We start from the raw sequence: 8,794 nt of genomic DNA on the forward strand, positions 1-8,794 counted from the left end.
TATCAAATAGAGTTTAATGACGCGGGTATTATTGCTCCAGATTGCCTTATTATATTAAAACATATTTTAAAATTTTTCGAAAGGTTAATATATAACTACTTAACTATTGATATCTTGACTAAATCAAAGTGAGAAAACGTTGACGGACATATCAGAAGATGAGTGAGCGTACTTAGAGTAAGAATGACTTTATAGCAATCTTAAACAACGTAAAGATCAAATTTGAGAGCTAGGTAAGAATATTTCTAGTTACTCCCATTAAAGATTCTAATTGGAATCGCGCTGTCGTAAACTATGACGTAATTGAGGACTTAAGAAAGGTTTCTCGTTACCAGCCCCATTACAGTAAATAAAGAAAATATCTCCTTTAAGAGGACCACAGTGAAAGACCATGGTAAAACCAATCACTTTAATTTACGATATATATATATATCAATAACAAACATAAGAATTTCTCCGTTGTCCACTTCACTAGTTTTATGTTTAAAAAAGTAATTTTGACGAATACAACAAATATTTTGTATCATCTTAATTCATCGAAATAAAATGCAATTAAATAAGAAAATGTTGTTTAATCAATGTATTTGAGAGTGTCGCACCATTAAGATTGTGATGATAACAACTGACAGCAGACACACTCTGCAGGTTATCCAAGATTCTAAGGGTTTTAATGGAAGTTTTGTCACAAAAATTGATACTGAAATTCTTAGTTTAAGAGCACTACTGTGTAGAACATTTTTTTTTATAGTAGAGTATTTACAAGATTCAAATCAGAGTCGACACGCGTGAGGTTCTAGTGTATTGTAGCAAGCATGATAAATTTTTAGGGTACATACATTTTTTTTATCTGCTTGTTTGATTCGTATTAATTGGTGCTTTGTATTTTATGTTTATGTTTTTTTGTATTTTATATATTTTTAAATGTGTAGAACTTAGAGTAATTGTTGTTATTATATAATGTGCTCTATAAATATTGTATTTATCTATTATGATATATTATACTTAGGGAGAACCTTCTTAATTTCAACAACAGCTTGAATTCAATACTGAGATGTGTTTGTCTATGATATTTTTCCAAGTTGTTTGTCTTTTGAAGTTATTCGGAGGAAGTGTCCAGTTATACAGACCACTAGGCCAACTTGTCATTTAAAAAAAAAATCTACCGTTGCATTTGGGCGAGTGATGACTTTCATCGACCACTGAATTCAGGGATGAAACTCAGTACATGATGTACAGATGCTAGCGTGGCAGTTAAATTTTAGAAAAAAAAAGAATGCGACTTATAAAATTTGACTTAATCTGGGAGAATATGATTTATTTATTAGTTTTAATTGGCTGTGAACTAGCTTTCAGTAACTTCGAGTACTCTTATATCGATACTGTTGTCTCATTGTCACTCATACGACATCTTCTTATATCTATTTGTTTCTATTGTTTTTATGTTATAGTTTGGTTTTTGTTTTGTGTTTTGTACATGTACCGATCTATTGAGTTATACCATTTGCAACTGATTTTTACATTTTGTTATTGTGTTGTGCTGTTACACCACTGTCCATGTTAAGGGACCGGAGGGTCGAGCGCTCACAAACATGTTGAACACCACCACATTTTGTATATGTCTGTCCCAAGTCAGGATCCTGTAATTCAGTGGTTGTCGTTGGTTCATGGCTGTCATATTGGTTTTAAGTAATTGTATGTTATAAACAAGACTGTACGTTTTCTCGTTTGAATTCATTATTTGTTTCCCATATTACATCCCTTTTATAGCTGACTAAACGGCATGTGGTTCTCTCATAGTTGAAGGTCGTACGGTGACCTACAATTGCTTATATCCACGTCATTTTAACTCTGATGAACAATTGTCTCATTTGCAATCTTACCACACCTCCTTATTTTTATATTAATTATACGAATGTCTTTATAATGATTGTGGTATTTAAAAGATACACTTCGCTGTATAAAAATATTTGTTTTCTTCCAAGTGTTTAATTTGATAGCTCATTTAGAACCTTTATATTAATATTTCAGAACGCTGTCAAGTTGGTTTTATTGCTATACAATCATTTCAAATTAGTTATCTGAATGCATCAATAGGAAGGTTGAGATAAAATCCCCATTTTCATCATTATTAATTATATAAATGTCTGAAGATACTCGTTTTTCCTTTCAAACATTTAATAGTTGTTTGATGTTTGTTATGACACTTGTGTTCTCTAGGTCGTTTGTTCGACTTATGTTTGATGTTTTCTAATGTTTCGAAAAGTGCATTTCAAAATCTATTTTTTTCTCTTAAATACTAGTGTGTAATTTAAATATGCGCATTTTTAAATGATTTTTTTTATCATGCGCCAAAATCTGTGTCCTTCATCCTTTAACAAAGACCTTTTCAATCGAAACATGGGACAAACATGGGACAAAAATACTCAGAGGGATACAGGGAATGTATATGATACATGCATGCCAAATAATTCTGATAGTACAATAGAAATTGGCCCCAGTGACAATTCTGATAGTTTAATAGTAATTGGCCCCAGTGACAATTCTGATAGTATAATAGAAATTGGCCCGAGTGACAATCATGATGACACTTAGGTTGAAGCACAAATCATACGTGACAGGAAGCATGCGCTGTCTGGCCAACACATCCATGCCGAATATCTAACCAAGAAAACGAAATGGACATTATCAAAACTTGCTGTGGGGGATAATGTCATTATACCAATTCCTCAGTTTGATCGTGCCCCAACTGATCCTCGAAATATCTTAATTAGGTGTATTTATTGAATCTGGAGAACATTGGAACAGCTGTAGGAATTTTAACAGGATATTTGTCGAGAAATCAAATTGAAGTTGTTAAAGACACATCTTTATTCGCAGCAACGGTTTCTGAGCTTTTCAGAGCTTCAACTTTCGCTACGTGAAGCAGTTAAAAAGCTTTCAAAAACTAGTTCATGTATATGCAAAGGGGGCACTTCTTTTGTAAATGTAAAAAGCAAATTATGTTGTGCAATTCTGATGCCATAATTCACTCACATTCTTAAACAAATGATAAAGAACTTTTTTTGTATTTTGTAAATAAGATTTATTGTGTGGTCATTGAATAAAAATTCTTTAGTGTGTATCAATGCTTTTTTAGAACAAAATCCATATTATAAATTATTGTACAAGTAATAAGTGAATTTTAGTCAAATTTTGTACAAATTGTAATTTGTACAAGCACTTTTTGTACAAACACTTTTTGTGCAAATTATAATTTGTACAAAGTCAAAATACAAATTATAATGTGTACAATTTTTTTGTACAAATTATAATTTGTACAAAATGTTAACTTGTACACAACATATATACCAATACATATTGGGCCAATCTAATTAAAATATAATTCTCTGATTTCGTTATACTCATATGAGTACGAGCACGAGTGTTAATATAGATCTGAATTATAATCAGATTGATGTTGACCGGCATGATATATAGTCAAAGTCCCTGAAAGACGCGTTAAACATCAACATATTGTGTACATGCCACCAAAATACACTGCTTATTCTTCACCTGATGCTTTCGGTGAAATTGAAAGCGAGTACCTAGAACTCTCATCCAAAAATGAAAATATATTTATGGTGGGTGATTTTAACGCCCGCACGGCCAATGAGAAAGATTATATTTTTATTGACGAAAATGATAAAAATAATGAGTTAGAAGGTGTATCTATTAATGATGTATGTAACCTAAACCTTTTTAATATACCCATAGATCGTAATAGTATGGACAAAGGGAAAACCGTTACGGTAATCAATTACTTGAGTTATGTAAATGTAACAGTTTATTTATTAAGAATAGAAGACTAGATAATGATAGGGATCATGAAAAGAAATCTGAATTTAGAGAGAATATAAATTTTGAAAAACTAGACAGTTTATTACACGATTTTTACCACGTGTTAGATTGTGGTTTGTCATTACGTCGTCTGATCTTTTAATTACCAAACGTGACTTATTCCCGATTGTGACTGTTTTGCTGAGTGTGAAACAGCATTGCTATAAGACGTGTCACGGTACTTTTCTATCCCAAATTCATGTATTTAATTTTTATTTGTTATTCTCGTCGGATTTTATCAAATGTCTTAAAGTCTTTTCTGTTATATTCGTGTGTTATGGTATAAATAATTAATCACCCCCTTCATTTATTAGATTTTAGTTTGGTTCAACGAAATTTATACGATATATTTGGTTTACAGTTTGATTCATAAGAAACACCGACATAGCTAGATAATACAATTAATTATCTAATTGCTACCCCAATTTGATATTAATAAGTACTTTTAGTATTGTAATTTTCATTGTTATTAATAAATGTAATGTCAGTATTACAAATCTAATCTTGAATCAATCCTAATCCTATCTTATTTTTGGAAAATATTTTTTCAAATTCAAATGTGACGTCACTTTGTGTGTTTTTTTAGAATTTCAAATGTGACGTCACTTTGTGCGTTGAGGCTTTGGCTAACTCGGCTGTGTATTTTTAAGTGTTGGATTAAGTTGTTTTATGTAATGTTTCCGTTTTTATTCTGTAGTTAGTCCCCACTTCGGTTTTATCATGTATATCTATTATATTGTCATTTTATAAAATTTACTGTTTGCAAGATTATAAATTATTCTAAATAATAAGGATGTTCTTGTCCCAGGCAGAAAACCCTGGCCGTGTTAGGCGCAACTTTTTGGAAGTTTTGGTCCTCGGTGCTCTTCAGCTTTGTACTTGTTTTGGCTTTCAAACTTTTTTCATCTGAGCGTTACTGGTTGGTCTTGTGTGGACGAGACGCACGTCTGGCGTATTGAATTTTAAGCCTAGTACCTTTTGTTAGCTATTATTCGTGTGTTTCTTTGTCCTATATGTTCTCCCATTTATTTGTTTTGTGGTCCTGTCATGTGATGTTGTCGTTTTGATATTGTGTTTGACGTTGCCATAAAAGCGGGAGGTTTGGCATGCCATAAAACCAGGTTCAACCCACCATTTTTTTCTTAAAATGTCCTGTACCAAGTCAGGAAAATGGCCATTGTTATATTATAGTTCGTTTCTGTGTGTGCTACATTTTAATGTTGTGTTTCTGTTGTGTCGTTGTTCTCCTCTTATATTTGATGCGTTTCCCTCAGTTTTAGTTTGTAACCCGGATTTGTTTTTATCTCTATCGATTTATGAGTTTCGAACAGCGGTATACTACTGTTGCCTTTATTTAGTAAATGTAAATCTGGAAAGTATTAATGATGACATGATAAACTGTTTAGTGAATGAGATCGGATTAATCCTAATAGAATCCGCAAGGGAAACGTTAGGAACAAGACCAGCCAAGCCGAAAAAAACGAGCATCCAAAAACAAGGGAGATAAACCTTGATTTAACCTTGAGTTTAAATTTGAGAGACAAAATTATAGAAAATTTAAGCGCAAACTGAAGGCGAGGCCTTCGCCTTTATTATCTAATAAAGTTAAAGAATCTGAGAAAAGATATAAAAAGGTCATGGACAAGGCTATAAAAAAACATAAAAAAGATATGACTCCAAAATTAAAAAAATCTTAGATCTCAAAACACCAAAGAGTATTGGAAAATTTTGAACCAACGTGAACATTCAAAACAATCGAATATCAATTTTGAGGATTTACTCAACTTTTTCAAAGAGCTAAACTCAGGTAACCCAGATCCAATTGACTTGCCAACTAATGATACAAATTTGATGAGTGAACTGAATGATAACTTAAATAGTCCAATTACGAAAGAAGAAATATTAAAAAGTATTAAGAATTTAAAAAATAACAAAGCTTGTGGTAATGATATGATTATTACTGAATATATTAAGACTTCTGTCGATTTTTTTATTGATGTTTATGCTGCATTGGTTTTTATAACTGGAATATTGTGTAAATTATTTACAGCTATTTCAAGTAATAGACTTGCAAGGTTCTCCGATGAAGTTTTACTACTCAATAAAATGAGGTTAAGGTTTGACAGGCGCATTTAAATTATCTAAATGACAAAGAGATATAACCAAACATTGATAAGCTTACTGACTTTTAACAGCCGCGATCATTATCTGCGGTTATACTTCACTATAATAACGAGTCATGCAAATATGAAAATCATCTTTAATGTAAAACATACAGTTCGTAAAAATGACATGCTCTATAAATAATAAAGAACCCAAATACTTATATTTATTGGATGACGTGTGACTACTTGTATATTGTCAAAAATCAATCAACATACTTCGACCTAACAATCCCCATTTTAACAAGCTCATTCGTAAGTCTAGAATTATCAATAACAAGTGAAAATAAACTGACAGAACACATGGTAGAAGTTGTTAATTTGGTAAATGCACCGACCACTTACCCCCGCAATTTATTTTAGGCTGTTAAAGATCAGCATGGTAACGTCATCAAATTCCCTTAAATAAGAAAAAAGACCAACCTTTCACGAGCTTCCTGATTATTTGACAGGCGCTTTCAATATCTCCGGTATAGTTCACTATAATATTAAATCATCCCAAAAATTAAAATCATTTATAATGTATAACATATAGCATGATATAGTGCGTAGAAAGACATACTCTATAAAAATAGAAACGGCAACTACTTATATTCAATTGCTGAGGTTTGATTAGATGGTCAAAATTCAATCAACATACTTACAACCACAATTTTTAAATGCATTACTTGCTAACAGTTATATAGGGATTGTGAATAGGGGATATATTAGTCCCGCCCGAGATAGGCTCGACGTTCAATTATGTAAACATAAGTTAAATACATAACCGTAAACAATCTAAGCCGTAAGCTTAATATATCATATAACAAATGGAAAATACACTGACATGCCACATGGTAGAAGTTGTGAATATGGATAATGCAAAGACCCCCCTCCCCGGATGATTTAGTTATGACTGTGTGTACATGTTAACTAGTGCACAGTAGGTGAATTGGCGTTTTAGATTGTCTCATCTGCGCTCAGGGTTTGAGGTGGTATCCTCGATGTACACAGTTTGCGCCGCCCAATAGATTTAAGTGAAGTGAGGTCTGCAAAAATAGTCGAGCACTCAACCTCAAAAACAGATAGTCTTTCAATCAACAATGAATCTAATGTAAGACCCAAGTTCTAGTTTTAAAATCATTTGTCATTTGCATTATAAAATAGTTAATCCCATGTTTAAATGGGCGCATTACATTTGTTCGCATTTGGGGATTAATATTTATACGTTTGCGCGCAGCTTTTGATTGCATTTGCGCGTATTCATTTTACAGGTACCTATAAAGATAAGGATAATATGTATGTCGAAAGTTATCAATTTTGAACGTATTTACAATCTGAAATTATATGTTTCATATATTAAATTTCTGCATATGACCCGGAATCATTTTATGCTCACTACAATGAACAATCTTATTCAGCACATCCATGTTTCTTCGTCTTTCTTGACACTATTTTAGAATGTACACTAGCAGTTGTAGGTAAAAGTGAGAAAGTGAAAACGTTTTGTCTATTTGATTTAATTTTCAGTTGACTGGTCACATGAATAAATTTCAGGCGGTACTGTAGATTATTATAGATGATCATATTTTCTTATTTTAATTTTATGAATATGATAAACCTCTAAAAACAATAAAGGTATTGAGTTACTGTTGCTGTGACGTTTTACAAGCCATATTATCTATTCTGAATAATCACTCACAAATTGAATGTTATTTTGTTGTTGAATATTTATTGTTCAGCATAACTATTCACCAAACATTTGAAAGTCAAAGATGTATAAAACCTTAAAAGAAATATCGAAGTTCATCCAATGTACAATTAAATGCAAATTAAATTTTAATCTGATCGTCACTGATGAGTCTTATGTAGACGAAACGCGCGTCTTGCGTATTAAATTACAATCCTGGTACCTTTGATAACCAATTAATTCGGATAACACTATAAAGTAACTGAAACACATTAATGTATTGTTTATTTCATGCTAATACCAAACTATTGTTATAATTGGTGGATTGTACCTTAGACATGCAGAAAAAAGAACTCGGTAAGAAATTTTATACTCCAGATGAGCATGTATGAGGGTCTGGATGGGGATCTTTCATTTTTGTATTCTTTAATTTTTAAGTCATTTTTCTCTATTCTTTATATTTTACCCATTTTCCTCTATTACGTATTATTTTGTCTTTATATTTTTTGCTCATTATTATTTACTCTGTAAAATGTATCCAGACCTTCATGTATTCCTACCTCAAAGGCAGCAATTTGATACCTTTTGGGTACATTGGATGCAAAGAAACAAAACTCCCACGCACTCGTGCTATCTTATATTTTGTATAAACAGCTTTCGTGGTTGCAGTGCAATTTGTCGGGTATTAACAAGTGTTCAAAATAATAACACAAAAGCATCTCTAAGTCAATAAATTTTATTTGAAAACTAAATGAAATTTGAATTACTTTTCATGTCATAAGAATTAAACCTCTAACAATTGTGCCAAATATTTCTCATCAGATTAACAATCTCAATACTTACATGTAATATCTTTCAATATTTAAGTAGAAAAGTTTATTGAATATTATTCTAACACTTGAGATCTATTCAAAACGACTATTAAAACCTAAAACTATGCAAAATGTTGCATCCTCTGTACTTAAAATTCATAAGACATCATTACAAAGTTCAATTCACAAAGATGATAAAAAATATTAAACACAATTTAGAATAACGGAATTTATAAATAAACAGAATTGTAATATTATTGAATTACATTTTGCAC

Source organism: Mytilus californianus, unplaced genomic scaffold (genome assembly GCF_021869535.1).
Source record: "Mytilus californianus isolate M0D057914Y unplaced genomic scaffold, xbMytCali1.0.p SCAF_11, whole genome shotgun sequence".
Lineage (NCBI taxonomy): Eukaryota > Metazoa > Mollusca > Bivalvia > Mytilida > Mytilidae > Mytilus > Mytilus californianus.